General features: G+C 37.9%; 1 protein-coding gene and 1 long non-coding RNA gene across 2 annotated transcripts in view; one reads left to right on the forward strand and one right to left on the reverse strand.

Annotated features, from left to right (window-relative positions):
* The window catches only part of PAPPA2 (pappalysin 2), a 289,437-nt gene that overhangs the window by 212,159 nt on the left and 61,185 nt on the right, over positions 1–16,093 (reverse strand). The gene's annotated exons all lie outside the window — the stretch shown is intronic.
* LOC110128775 (uncharacterized) lies at positions 1,284–14,101 on the forward strand. Its single transcript, XR_002311274.2, has 2 exons — positions 1,284–1,341; positions 13,752–14,101. It is a non-coding gene; the product is annotated as an uncharacterized lncRNA (long non-coding RNA).

The raw sequence follows: 16,093 nt of genomic DNA on the forward strand, positions 1-16,093 counted from the left end.
AAAAAGAACAAACCCAGGAAGAATTAATTTCCAAACTGAAGGGACCAAGGAAAGTTGAGTGGAAAACAGGAAATTAAAGGAGGGGAAAACAAACACTGGGACAGGGAAACAGAAAGAGAACGGGCCTTAGAGATGGGGCAATTGTCACAATCCCCCATGATAAATTACTGAAAGTGGTCATTAAGAGTCATTAATATTTGCTATTATTCCAAGATAACTAGCCAAACTTGAGAATTCCCAGTGCCCACATGTCATCGTGGTATCCCGAATGTTTGAGGGTAGCTATAGGGCAGTATTTTCAAACACTGGATTGTGGACCACTATTAAGTTATGAAACAAATTTAGTGTGTTTCTAATCAACAAGTATTTTTTTTATTAAAAAAAAGAAGAATAGAATGGGAAATATCAGCACTGTTAACAGTAACTATCGCATTTGGAAACTTTGGGTTTACACATATACATAAACATAAACATATATACATATTGGGTTGCCAGACAAAATGTTTTTTCTAACTCGGAGTCAGAGTAAAAACATGAAAGATAATGCTATAGGAGCTATTGTTCTACTTCTTGAATCATTTTCTATTTTCATATTTTCCCTCATATTTTCCCTCCTCTCTTCTGACATGTGAGCAGTCCCTCAAAATTTAGTCCTCAGTTCTTTGCTCTGCTATGTATATTCTCTGCCCATGGAAATTTTAACTACACCTACCAATTCCAAGAGGATCTATATGAAATTTCTGTCTCCCAAATGTCTCTCTTTCCAGATTACAACCATCTAGCCTTAGGTACCTATTGAATATCACTCCCCTGTCAATCCCCAAAATGAATGTACCTAGAAATAAAATCATCTGGATCCAAAGTCTGACACCATCATCTACTGACTGTGTCACTTTGGGGAAATAAATCTCTGAAAAGTTCAACTTCTTCCTCTATCAAATATGGATAGTAATATTTTCTTATATTAAAAATAATAATGTATATTAAGTATAATGGCTTTTTGGATATATTATGTGCTTTATAATACCTAACATTTCCCTGTCCCCTGAAACCAAATTCCTCATCAATTTCTAAATTTTTAAAAAATGCAACATTTCTCCAGAACTTGAATTATTGGAATAATTCTTGATTCCTTGCCCTCCTTTCATCCCACATCATTTACTAAGTCCTATTGATCCTATCAGGTCTAATTTATTCCCAAACTTCTACATCCCTTATCGTCTCTATTGATTTATCAGTATCCATTGACTTCACTTTTTTTCTGATGTCACTTGATTCTCAGACTGAGTTCCATCTAGAGTCAAGGTAGAAGAATTTACCAGCAAATCATTCATCTCAGAGGTAAGCATTAAGCCACTCTCATGAAGTGCTCTAGCTGCTGCTAAGCCAATTACCCCTCAGCAAGTGATTACCTTCCTATGCTTCAATGTCCTCATCTATAAAAACAGAGATAATAGTCTTTCTTCATTCATTCAGTTATTGTGAAGATTAGATATAAAGCACTTAGACTAGAGCCTGGTGAAAAGTGCTCATTAAGTGCTTTTTTTCTTCTTCCTTTTCTCTATTATTTCCTCCTTCTTCTCCACCTCTTCCATCTTCATCTTGTTAGTGGTTATTGCTGTTATTGTTAATGTCATTAATCTCATATATCTTGCTTTCCATGTTCTACTTCATTAAGTCCTCCATAGACCAGTGGTTTTCAAACTCTGTTCTAAGAGCCATAGGCCCCCAAGAAGCGACTCAGGGACTGCTGAAGAAGGGAAGGACATGCTGAGAGGTGTGTCTCCAGGTCACTAATAAGAAAGCTCTGTGTGTACTTTGGGGGGTTGTGTTTTTTTAATTGATTTCATTTAAAAATTGAATTTTTAATTTTTTTAATTTATTTCACTAAACAGAATAGTTCCATTACTAAAATAATGCTTGAACAACCCTTTTAGACCACTAGACCACTACCAGTATCCATGGACTTCACTTTCTTTCTCCCGACCCATCATGTTTATCAGTCATTTATCTTGAAATTTTATTCTCTGCTTCTCTTTGCATGCAGTGCTCTATAAATGTTCAAAGTTGAATCAGTTTCAGCATTTGTTCTTCTCTCCAGGTTCCTGAGAGCTGATTATAATAAAACACACATATGCTACTAATTCTGGTCTTCAGCCTCAGTGGAATGTTCACTGCTGCCTAGCAATCCAACATGTCTCAGTAAGCTCCTTCCTCCATTTCCTTCACTACTGAAAATCCTTATTTCCCACTTAAATCATCAACCAAGATAAATGCCACTCAACCATAAAAGATTTGTTTCCCAACTTAATGGAAATATAGAACCTGCATGGCAACACTTGATTGAATTTCCTCCTTCTCAGTTACAGAGAACTTCTCCTCTACCTGGGCAACAGATCCTATCACTTTCTACCTATTCATAATTCCTTTCGTTAATCACCCCCCCCACTCCTGTATATTGAAACATTCATGTTCTCCTAGCTCTCCTCCACTTTTAGAGAAATATTTTCATTACTCTTAGCATTCAACTCTCTTTTCCCATCTCAGTCAAGGTTCTTCAAAAAGATCATCACTTTTACCTCCTATTCACTCTTCTACCACAGTCATCTGTACTTTACACCCCCATAGGATTAAATTTGCCAATGATCTCTCTGCAGTCTCAAATTCAATTGAGATTTTTCTATACTTATTTTGTTAGACCTCCATGCTACACTTGATGATTTTACTCCATATTTTTTTCTTTTAAACAGATTTATTGCAATAAAATTTACATAATATACAATTTATTCATTTGAAGGGGAATTTCAATGTTTTGAGTATACTCACAAATATGTGCAGTTTTAGAAAATTTTCATTATCATGAAGAGAAACCTTGTATTGCTTAGCTACCATCTCCCTATTTCCCCCATCTTCCCCAACTCTAAGCAACCACTATTCTGCTTTCTGTCTCTATAGACTGGTCTATTCTGGACCTTTTGTATAGATGGAATCATAGAATATGTGATCTTTCGTGACTAACTTCTTTCATTTAATATAATAATCCAAGTTTCATTTGTGCCGTGGCATGTATACCAATACTTCACTCCTTTTTATGATTGAATAATGTTCCATTGCATGGACATATCATATTCTGTTATCAACTTTGCAATCCTTTAAGAAATTATCTCCTCCTACATGTCTGTGACAACATACCCTCCTGGATTCCCTTTGCCTGTTTTTTCCCCCCAGTTTCATCAAAGGCTTTTTCTTCCAACTTCTCATCATTTAACTGTCTGGCGTTTATAGTCTACAGACTTTTCATGGATGAATTCATCAAAAATCTATGGCATCAGCTGTCACCAATTTGTTGATGACTGTTAAAGCAATACCTATGACTCACAGGCTATTCTCTAAGTTTCAAACTGCATAGCCAATTTTCTACTGGACATTTTCACCTGGGTATATTTCTGAATGTTTCAAATTCAGTTAGTCCAAGTTGAATTTATCTCTTACCTCCACTTTTAATCTCTAACCAGCTATTTCTCATCAATTCTTCACTATGGTGAAATTGCCCACCACTTATTTGTCTCTGCTATAAACACATGAGTCATCCCATCCCTAAGCTCCTCTTCATTTTTCATCATTTCCCAAAGCCCATACAGACATTAATGCCCCTCACTGTTGTTGCTGTTTAGTCTCTGAGTTGCGCCCGACTCCTTTGCAACCTCATGGATTATATCCTGACAGGCTCCTCTGTCCATGGGATTTCCCAGGCAAGAACACTAGAATGGATTGACATTTCTTTTCCAGGGAATCTTCCCAACCTAGGGACAGGAACCCACATCTTCTACAGTGCAGGTTGATTCTTTACTGCTGAGCCACAGGGAAGCCCTAATGCCCTCATACATGGCATCATTTTCTCTCAGCTTTTACTGTCATTGCCTTCTCTTAGGTTAAGCCTTTGTCATTTCCTATGAGTACTACCAAAATAATCTTTACAGTATCTGCCCCCCAATCCATTCTCCTTATTTCTACAAAATAGCTAATAGCATTATTTCTACAAAATGCTAATCTTGTCACATAATCTACTTAAATAATCTTCAATGATCCCCCCAAAGCTTAGCACACACGGCTCTTCATTATCTGCTCCTTGCCTAATTCTCTGGCATCAACAGCTTTATGCCCCCAATATATTTTTTGCTCCAGCTTGATATTCCTTGATTGCAATTTCACATTCATGTGCTTTTGACAAACTTCTCACTTTACCTAGAATATATTTACTTATAAAAACAAACATTTATTTGACACAAATATATGAAATATATTTAGCTAGGTAAAGATCAATGGATGTAAATACATTAATGCGTGTACTAATAACCTTTACCTAAATAACTTTTTCTTATCACTCAAAGTTCACCACATAGGGAAGTTTCCTCTAAGACACATTCCTGGCTGATGCAAACACTCCCACTGGTGCTAATTAAGTACTGATCACGTTACACTGTAAGTCTTTGAAGGCAGGACTTATCTCCCATTTAACTTTGTCCTTTGAGTGCCTAGTACCTTGGTTGGCATATATTTGACCTTCAATAATGTTCAAAAATGTATCTTACATTTTCCATGAAGCTTTCTTTCCCTTTCTCCCCAGTCTTCTTTGCATGATTCACCCAAGTACTTCTAGAATATTAACTGACACACTCTGTCACAATATCTATCATATTGCATGGTAATTATTACCTTTACATACCCAGTGTCGTCACCAGTGCTTGGCACACAGTAGATGTTCAGTAAGTACTTGCTCATTAAGGAATACATGAATGAAAATGAGCGTGTGAATGAAAGTCTTTATCATAGGACCCAGTGTCTGCCACTCCTAATCACTGAACTTGTACTTACGACACTCTCCCTGGGTTCATTTCCTTATTACCTGCTGAGTAGCTTAAGCTCACACAGAATTGGATCCCAACCTGAGTCTAAATCCTACACAGATCTCTTTCAGGGACTGAAATTCTAAATTCCATCTTGATACCTGAGGTTCTAACAGTCTCATTTGGTACCAGTTGCCCAATGTCTACCTGCATGTCTGGACTTTCAAGGAGGTATATATATTATCCATCATCCCTGTGATTACACACTTGGATACTCTATTGTTTAACATGTTGATCTGTCATTAAGTGATAAATAAGGTTACATTTCCTTTCAATAGGGAACAAATTCTTATTTGATTGAAATCTTGTAAATAATGTTCTATTTATGAAATTTGGGGCATTATCAGCTGGTGGGAGGAACCACTTTCTAATGGGCCAAGGGCCTACTAGAAACTCTGAATTCATTCCATTTGTGTGTCTACCTATATTCATCTACTCAAAAGGAGGCTGACTCTGACTGTGTATAACCTTCCATTAATATCAGAGGGAGTTATTGGAGTAAATGTCTCTCACTGGGAATATACTATAAACCACAACAGATAGGGGTCAAGTTGGCCTGTTTACACCATTTCTTGATTGCTTTTCCATTGTTGGTGAAGGTCTTAAGTTTTATGGGAAGCATAAATCGTAACTGCAGCCTAAAATTCCATATTCAGCGTTTAACATAAAAGATATGTCAAATGTAATACATGTTGTGAAGAGCAGAACCAGAAAGAAAAATTGAATTTTATCTGCATGCAAGTTATTTAAAAATAGGAGCCTGAAAATCCTTATTCAACACTGAGAGTTTCAATTCCATATGATACACTAAATGAAAAGCAAATACAAGATTATGTTTTTAAAAGAAATTTGAAAAATCAGCCTACACAGACTCATTGTATCTTCTTCTACGTTCCTTGCATTTATCAATTAGAGATCAATCTGTGCTTGAATACACTCAAGAGATAGCATTTATTCAAAAAATATCCAGTAGTGATCAAGTAATAATATTATAAAACAGATAAACACTTATAAAAGTTTTCATTCCATATTTTATTACATTTTGTACATTATGTTCAATTTTTTGACTAGGGTATAAATCCCTTTAAGGTGGAAATCATGGCATATTTCTCTATGTAGTCCCCAGAGCACTTAGCATGGTAGTACAAACTTATGATTACTAATGATTTCATTAATTGAAAGTCATACTTCAGCAAGTACGTACCAAGTGCCCACTATGTCCCAGTCTGAAGATAGTTCTGAATTTGGCAAATGTTACCATAGGAAACAAAGACTTCTGAGACACAGACATCACCATTTTTCATCATTAGACTGCTCCCTTGCATACCTTCTCAACGCCTCTGCCTTGACTTTCTCTTATTTCACTGCACTTCCTCAGCAAAACACCAAACCTAGTGAAATCAATCTTGTTGCAGGTGCTGTTTGCATCCATGTAGCTTAAGATCATCAAAGAAAAACACTCAAATATGCTTCTGGTTTCGATTTAAATGCATGGCTTTTAACCTCACCTGGGCTCTGCTGTCCAGATCCTAACACATTTTCCTGGTTCATTCACTGTCCTGTTCACCTAGTAATTATTTCACAACTTATTTTCTCCTTTCAAACCTTCAATACCTTCCTCTTCAAATCTTCACTCTCAGTTGATTACCTTAATGCTTCCTTCGTGGGGACGCAGAATGGAGAAGACCATTCAGACTAGCTCCTGCCATTTAACCTACCTGTCCATTGGACACGATGTCTCCTCTTCCTACTGTTAGGTGAGTGAATCTCAGGCTCTGGCCTAAAGCTAGTCCTCCTATTGCACCCTAGATTTTAATCCCTCTTCACCATCTCTAGGAGTTCTCCCCCAGATGAATTAAATTTCAAAATGACATGCTCTAGCTTCCAAGAGTATCTTCCTCATAATTTTTCCCTACAAGGAAGGATGAAACTGGCTATTTAAAGTAATGAAAATGTCATCTGTCTAGATTCTGTTGAAAAGAATAACATCAAAATAAAATTCTGTTTACATACCCTAACCAAATTAAATCATAACTGGAGGTTGGAGAAAGAATTCTGGACCAGCATCTAGTCCCTGTCCTTTGGGCAGTCCACTAAGCTTCTCTCAAAGGATTAGACTTAAAAATCTTTGCTGTGCTATCCACCTCTCTTCTCATCTAGCAGTTGCATTTTTTCAGTGCAATTTATGGAAAACAAATTGCTGACTTAATCCTAATAACTGTAATCAGAACAACTGGGTATTTGGTACAAATCGGGTTTGATGCCAAACCGAGAACACATATAGACAAAGTCATAGCAAATCCATACAGCTGAAGTTAGCTGAAGAATTAACAGGAAAATTCAACTTCCTTGTATCTATATCCTTCAGAAAGTAGTGCCAATTTTTTTTTTTTCTCTTGGTTCCCAGTAGCATGGGTCTGGATGTATTGGCTCGAATCATTAAAGAAATAGGAAGAAATACAGGAAGCTCTTCAGACAAAAGAGGAAAAAAATGTGTGATCTGAGGCCACCCATATATCTAACTTCACTGAAAAAAAAAAAAAACAAAAAACAGCATTTTATTCTCCGAGGAAGAATAAGACACACACCTGGCCCAGAAATGTAGTGAGATTTCTCATCACCTTCTATTGTCTGGACATAAAGCTTCCAGCATCCTCCCTAATCCTTATTATAATTGTACATTCTTCTTTTCTCCAACCCTCAAATGCATTTACTTTTGTTCTCCATGTGAAATTAATTTAGGTATAACTGTATTGATAGAAATTTCCAAAACACTAAGCTTTAATTTTAATCCAATAATATTGTAAATTTAAAATGGCTGCTATGGTAAATCATTTAGCAAAGAAAGGAAAACAAATTACCCTCAATATTTTTCAGTTTGCCTTTCCTGAAAGAGGGTCATGGGTGCACATTGTAGCTCATTCAGACATTTACCCAAAGGGTAGAAGGCAGGCATATTCTCCAGTCATCTCAGCAACAAAAAGGTTAAAAATAAAATCTCAACACAAATTAACACGGATTAATGAATATAGTAATAAGGTTTAGCAGAAGAAGCCAGACACAAATGTATGCAGGAAGCTTCTATTTAAATAAAATTCAAAACTAGGCAAATTAAATAAATATTTTAGGAATATATGAATGTGATACTACGTGTGCGTGCTAAGTAATTTCAGTCATGTCTGACTCTTTGTGACCCTATGGACTGTAGCCCACCAGGCTTCTCTGGCCATGGAATTCTCCAGGCAAGAATACTAGAGTAGATTGCCATGCCCTCCTCCAGGGCATCTTCCTGACCTAGGGATCGAACCCGTGTCTCCTACAGCTCCTGCATAGGCAGGCAGGTTCTTTACCACTAGCACCACCTGGGAAGCCCCTAACTAAAAGTAAATAAATTATTATCACAAACATTAGGATATCAGGGAATGGAGGGCTGAAGTTAGAGACAGAAGGGTAAACAGAACTTTTCTAAGGCATTAGTGATCTATGTCTCAACTTGAGTGGTGGATGCTAACTTTGTAATTATTTTAAAAATCATGTACATATGTCTTACAAACTCTTCTTTAAGTATAACATTTTTATAAAAATGTTATAAAATAGGCACCAACACTGTTTTAAAGTAAATTTGACTTCTTGAACTTTTTAGTTTGGGAAAACAGTGGGATTAGAACATGGAAAGAGCACTCATACTCAAACAATTCTGGATTATATAACTATGTATTGGTTTAGTATTCTCACACAACTGCTAATAGATTGTGTGCGTGTGTATACATTTTATAGGAGCTGAGGACTGTTCATTTATCCATTAATTCACTACTTTAATCAACACCTACTGAGAACCTGGTACATGTCAGGCACAGTGTTAGGCAGTAGAGATAAAAAAGGAATAAGATGTGAACTCTGTTCTCAAGAGCATATGATCTACTGCTAGAAGACTAGCACCTTTCCAATTTTTCAAAGTGATAATCATCCCCTGACCCTCCCACTCTTCCTAGCTGGAGGTTTTCATTCTCTTCTGTTGTCTCATTCTCTAATTTCCAAGCCAACTACCTGGACAACAGTTCCACCGGCAGTCTCAGGAAGCATTTCTTGGTGAAGTGTGGGAACTGATCATGTTGTCAGACTCAGTATCCATCAGGGCAGAGTGAGTCTTAGGCTTCTTACCCCTGTGACATTGATCAGGTCCACTATCTAGTTTCTCCTCCTAGCACAGTCTTTGAACTCCTCCAATCAGCTTGGTTGCCACTGACCATTGATCTGAGTGATCTAAGAGCATGTGGCCTCCAAACACCTCCCTTGTGTTTGAGCCTGAAAGGCTCAGCATCCTTGACTGCAGTGTTCTTCATGACTGGGCTGCCTGTTGTTGATATCCACGCACTCATATCTACCAAGCACCCTTCTGCCTTCCTTCTGACCCTTATGGGGGTCTGTCATGCAACCCAGTTAAGTCTCCCAGTCCTAGACTTGCCAAGTTCTCACTCTCTCTGCTTTTTCCCTGAGCAGTCTCAGTAGGCATTGCTCCCAACGCCTTGAAATTATGATGCCAATGTAATAAATAAAACAATAGAGGTGCCTAGAGAGTGATATAAAAGCTCAGAGAAAGGGAATAGGATTGGAGGAAACAACTGAGCTGAGTCACAGAAGTGTACCAGATGAAGGAGCAAAGGAGTATTCCAGCAAAAAGGAACAACTTCTTCAAAGGCATAAATATGGGTAGAAGTCTGACACGTTTGGAAAATGATGAGAAGTTTTGTGCATTCAAGGAATGATGAGATATGAGAACAGAGCAATAGATAAGAAAATGAAGAAAGCTCTGTAGCGCCTCGCTAATAGAAAAATGTGCCCTATTTGGCATGCATTTAATACATCCCTATCACAAATGATGAAGTGACCTGACCTGAACCAAAGTAATGCATTCTGTTACTTGGAGATTAGTGTGGGCTTACTCACACTCATAATTTATAAGGCTTAGCATTCAAGGAACTCTGAGCTTTCTTAATACAACCTCAAACATCCACACCATTTTCTTGGACAGGAGACAGTAGGAGAAGCTGCAGGTACAGCACCTGCTCAGAGGCACAGTGATTTTAATGCACTTATTTAAGGTGATAGAAGGAGAACAAGAGGTGTTCAGCCAACTGTTAGTGAATACATTTAAACGAAGCAAATAAAACCCTGAGCCTTTGGGAAATCTCCCCAGAGTTCCATACACTTAATTTCATTCCTTTGAATGTCAGCACAGCTCTCTCTCCTGATCCACGTAGAAAAGGTAGTTGCTCGGGAAGGGAGGTCTTCAACAAGGACAGTCCCAGGTGAAATGAGGACTGGCTGTTTTCTGGACCCAACGAAAATGAAGACTGGCTCTAACTCTTGCTGGCACTGCTGGAGTTTACACTATTCGTTTCAGGCCGCCAGGATCTCTTCACTGCCCAGAGATTTACACTGCCAATAGTGAATCATCAGAGACACACACAGACCTGTTCACCTCTCTGAATTAGAGACACAGTGACTCAACCAGCCAAGAGGACTTTGTTCAGAACAGAATGAGAAAGGAAAAATTTATTAGGCCTGAAAGTGGGAATCAAAATGGAAGTTCTTGAGACCAATGCAAAACAGTTCTAATAAGAATAAAAGAAACTAAATATCTCAAGCTATTTATCTGGTCAATGACTTTCCTTATTGTTTTACCCCATTTTTATTCCTCACGGACTTAGGTGGGCATAACTGGAGTGGATGAGAGCCGATGATTTTGGAAGTTCCACTGTATCAGAGCCTGCCTTCATGGTTTACCAACTCTCTGTATCTCATGTGTGCTCAAACTCAAAATCCCACCTCAGAAGAAGCTGAGCAGTCTTACAGTTTACTATGATCAAGTTTGCTAGTAAAGTACTTTGACAGCTTGATAGCAAACAAAAGGAAAACTCATGGATAAATAGCCTCCAAGGATAGTCCTTGGTCTATAGTTGTTATTGTAGGGCTCATTAGATCTTCAGAGGATGTCCTTGATCTCCTTATATCATAGTTTGTGTATTTATACCTTTAGCAAATTTATTTAGCACAATATTATTAAGAACCAATCATATTCTCTATGCAAGATTATATAATGCAAACTGTGAGAGATTGATTGTTTCATCTCTAAAATGAGGATAGTATTCATCTCTCAGGATGATAATTAAATTATGCAATAAATATAAAATAACTCAGTGCCTGGGGCTTCCCAGGTGGCCTAGTGGTAAAGAATCCACCTGCCAACGTAGGAGACATAAGAGACTTGGATTTGATTCCTAGGTCAGGAAGATCCCCTGGAGAAGGAAACGGCAACCCTCTTCAGTATTCTGGCCTGGAGAATCCCATGGACAGAGGAGTCTGGCTGGCTACTGTCCATGGGATCGCAGAGTCAGAAATGACTGAAGCGACTTAGCAGACATGTAGTGCCTACACAAAATCAAGGCTTAAGAGTCATTTCTTTCAACCGTGGCAGTACAAAGATAAATAGGCACACTTCTCTTCCTTCAAGGAACTCAGAGTATAGACCAAGCCTGAAACCAACCCTGCATCCTGGAAGTACCGCCTGATCCTTCCTGAGCTCTTTGAGCAGCCATGCTGGGTCAAAACTTAATGCTGAGTCTTCTGGGCTGAGAGCCCCATGGAGCTTCCTCCTGCATGCCTTATAGACCCTAACTCTACATCCCCTTTAGGTACTAAAAGAAAGCTATGAATATTTTTAAGTTTAAATATAAGTGATTAGTGAGGACATCACCAGAGTGTTGTCAAATGGCAATGGACTTGAATAATAACTCTTGTCCAAGATACTTTGTAATTTGTTGAAATTGTTCATAACTACTATTTTTTAAAAAAGAGAAGGAGGAAAAGGAAGAGAGAGCAATGTTTCCTGGCATGAAGAGGTCTTATGTCCACTAGATGCAGTTACTACAACAGACAGGCCATTGATCCCAACATTGAGCCCTTACTGACAGAGCAAGTGCCCCATGGGAGTCACTTATGCCAGAGAAAAGCCACTGCCATCAACTTGTCTTTCCTGGTGTTTTGAGTGGAATTTTAATCTTTACTCCTGAGAAGTTGGCTTTGTCAAAAGTAACTTTTTTCTCTTTTACATTTTCTTTAACGTTAAGATTTCATGTGCTAAATTACTTAGAAAAGTGAAGTCTGACTGGGAAACGTGAATAAAAACTAAGGGTATTGGTCATTCCAGACATTGTGTCAGGGACCCAGGGTGATGACCATAAGAAGAGCAGCTTTGACCACCAAAGTAGGGGGTCCCCTGCTTTATCCATGACTGCAGCCAAGGCATTTGTGTTTTAGGTGAACCCATTATATTCTTCCTAGTATTAGGCTTGTACTTTTCCATTGAAATGAATGTTTGTTGAGTTTAAAAAATAAGACAAACTGGGGACATCCCAGAAGACCCCAAGCAACTTTCAGATCAATGACTTACCAGATGTCCTCAACCTCCAAAGAATAGATTGAATTATTACCATACTCATGAAGCAACATCTTTCCCCTCTTACAAATATATATACTTTTTAAAAAAGGGTTGTGCCTTTTTCTGTCTTTCAACAATCCTCTTGGCCTGGGGTTATCTGTTGCTATTGTCTTCTCTCACTTAGGAGTCACTTCATTGCCCCACCCCACTTCCCCTCTCTCAATTGCCCATGTGGAATCTTTGCCTCTTTGTTTATATCTCCATAATTAAAGGCAGAGTGTGCCTTTAATTAGCATGCATGGGGATATTATTATACTTTTATTATACTATGGGAAAAGAGATATTAAGTAATGACTATCTTGAGACAGTGCACATAATGCAAATTGAATGATTTTTACTCTTTGTATGCAATCCCTGCTGAGCATATTTGCTTCTAGAATAAATTTCTGTAAATCAAGTCTCCCTTGTAATGTTGCCCCTTTTCTTCCATTGTCTAAAGAAATTGACTGTGTCAGGCAGTAACCTGTCATCTTGAGAATTAATTGGGTAAATAAGTTTGCAAGAGCCACTTCTTTACCAAAAGATGTATTAACAGAAACAGGTCAATAAACATCTTCCAGAACATATGTCTAGCATGTGACTTTGCATTGGCTGTCAGAAAGCATTTTCACTGAGTGAACTGGCTTTCTATATACATTGCTGTATATACATGGACCCCTTCTGGGAAAGGCAGTGAAGTCTTAAATGTATGCTAGTTTTAGCTCTCTTTTCTGAGAAAGTGCACCATTTTTTAATGCATTGCAAAGTCATCTGCTTAGACTGGATAGGCTTTATTTTATTGGCCGTAACAGATTAGATCAGGAATTAGTATGTGAATTGAGAGCTACTGAATAACGATGTTCTATAATGGGTTGTGACTCATTGACCCAATCAGATCTTCTCTGCTTGGGGAAGGTGAAGGTGTGGGGAGGAGAACACAGAGCATGAAAAGAATTTCTGGAGCCACTTTTAGTACTGTTTTCTGTACCACTTCTGGAACAACAGTTATATATTCCCACTAATTCTCATTACTTGAGGTCACCAGAACATGAGATAGAGCTAAACTCAAATAGTCTTAATGATTAATCCATTTCTCATAAAGTTCTAAAAAATTGTCTAATGAGAATCACCATAATGGAGTGCAGTAGGCATCATGAATCAGCGATTTTTGTCTCCTGATATTCACAACCTTGTATGACCCCCTCTGCTTGAGTGTGCACTAGGCTTCATGACTCACTTCTAAAGAACAGGATAAAGACAGAAGGAATAGGGTGTGCTTCCAAGATTAGGCTATAAAAAGACTGCAGATCCCATCTTGGCTTTTTGTTTGTTTTGTTTTTATTGTTGTTGTTTTTACTCACCAGCTCTGATGAAAGCCAGGTAGTGGAGCAGCCTTACGGAGAGCACCACATGATGAAGAACGAACATCTCTTCACAACAGCCACATGAGTGAGCTTAGAAACTGATTCAGTCAAGCATCAGTGATTGCAACCCAGTGTGATACTGTGACCGCAACCTCCAGAGAGACCAAGCACCAGAAATACCTAGCTAAGCCATTCCCGACTCCCAATCCTCAGAAACTGAAACCACAAAGGTTTATCATTTCAAGCTACCAACATGTTATTCAGCAATAGATGCTGGATGACAACATCTTCTTGCACAAGACAGCCAGTGCCTCTTTTTGTAAATAGAGTTTGACTGGCATACAACCATACATTCATATAGTCTAGGACTGTGTCTATACTACAACAGTGTGGAGTCGTTGAGCCAGAGACTGTAGTCTAAACTACTTATTATCTGTCCTTTATAGAAAAAAGTTTCTGACACCTAGACTTACAGAAAAATTTGTTCCTCTTATCCTACCATTATTATTAACCATACCTCCTTTCTTTTTCAATGGTGCCCCAATCTGTATGAGAAATAATATAGTCATCTGATTGATCATCCAATTTGGAAGAGGCTTCTCTCCTTTCCCTAACACTCCTACAGTAATTAGTAGCTTATAGTTGACAAATTATGTAACATAGAGCAATTATTTTTGTTATTATTTATGCTTCCACAATCCACTTCCCAGTCTAGATCATGAACTCTGAAGGCTGCTGTGTTTCACTACACAAGGGTACTAAAATAGACATGTAGCAAGCAAAATTTCATTTAATCTTTAATCCCTACTGACACATACTAGACACAAAGAAACATTTGTTGAATTAATAGATCATAAGAGTTCTAAAAGTTACACCTTATAGTAAACTTCACAGAGAAATAGTACTTTGAACATCATGTATGCCCCATAAAAATTGTTTGTGTAAATGAATAAACCAATGAATTCTCATAGGAAACTTTCTTGGCCTCATTATTCAATCTTTCTCATTATGTTTTTTACAACATTATAGAAGATTATACTAACCAAAGTTCGTTAACTGAAATATTAGCTCTGGGTTTTCCAGTAGTCATGTATGAATGTGAGAACTGGACCATAAAGAAGGCTGAGTGCTGAAGAATTGATGCTTTTAAATTATGGTGCTGAATAAGACTCTAGGGAGTCCCTTGGACTGCAAGGAGATCAAACCAGTCAATCTTAAAGGAAATCAACCCTGAATATTCATTGGAAAGACTGATACTGAGGCTGAACCTTCAATACTATGGCCACCTAATGCAAAGAGTCAACTCATTGGAAAAGACCTTGATGCTGGGAAAGGTTGAAGGCAACAGGAGAAGAGTGAAGCCGAGGATGAGATAGTTAGATAGAATCACTGACTCAAGGGACATGAATTTGAGCAAACTCTGGGAGATAGTGAAGGACAGGGAAGCCTGGAGTGCTATAGCTGTGGGGTCACAAAGAGTTGACCATGACTTGGTGACTGAACAGCAATAACAAATCAAAAGCAACAGGTTGCCATGGGCAGAATTCCTTTTTTATTTCCTGGTGCATTTGAGTGGTTGATAGAAATACGACAACATCTCCTTGTCTAGGTATTTTCGTATGGCTAGTAGTAAATATTGGTCCATTTCTGAAGATAGGGCATGGATCTGATGACATCTAATGATCCAGGTGGCCCATTTGGAAAAGTTAGCTTGGACAAGAGGGTTCTCAGAATATGATCCATGAACAGAGGTCATCAGCTTGATTCTACAGTGGCCATGAGTTCAAGGTTTAACTTAATATTAAAATATCTCAAATTTCCAAATGGAGGAGCTAGAGCTAAGAGACTACAAAAATCAGTACTTACTGGGACTAGAAATATGCTAGGGATTGTTTCTCATGACACAACTTAATTATGTTTCTTAAATTCTAGTTTGTGATCCAACTATCATTTTCACAGCTCCAAAGCCATTACTTATAGGTCTTAACATTCTATAAAAGGAAGAATTGTAAGAGTATTTTTTAGGTCTTTAGCACTTGTCAGATTTTCAGACAGATCATTATAACCAATAAGATGTCCTGATTCCCTAAGAAAGACAGCCTGTTCAATCTCCTATGAAATTTACTTTGACTAGGAGGCTTCTCCACACACCACAGTTTACTCAGAAGTAGAACTAATTATTACCTTAAAACTCTGCTTAGACATAATGTAAGGGTTCTAGATGCTGGAGGAGGCCTTTACATACATTTGGTAGAGAGTGAATTAAGAAGGAAATATAAACTCAAAATATTTGTTTCTGACCAACCTTTCAAGTATTCATATGTAAGAACAGAGGTTATTCA

This window comes from Odocoileus virginianus, chromosome 11, assembly GCF_023699985.2.
Source record: "Odocoileus virginianus isolate 20LAN1187 ecotype Illinois chromosome 11, Ovbor_1.2, whole genome shotgun sequence".
NCBI classification, from domain to species: Eukaryota; Metazoa; Chordata; class Mammalia; order Artiodactyla; family Cervidae; genus Odocoileus; species Odocoileus virginianus.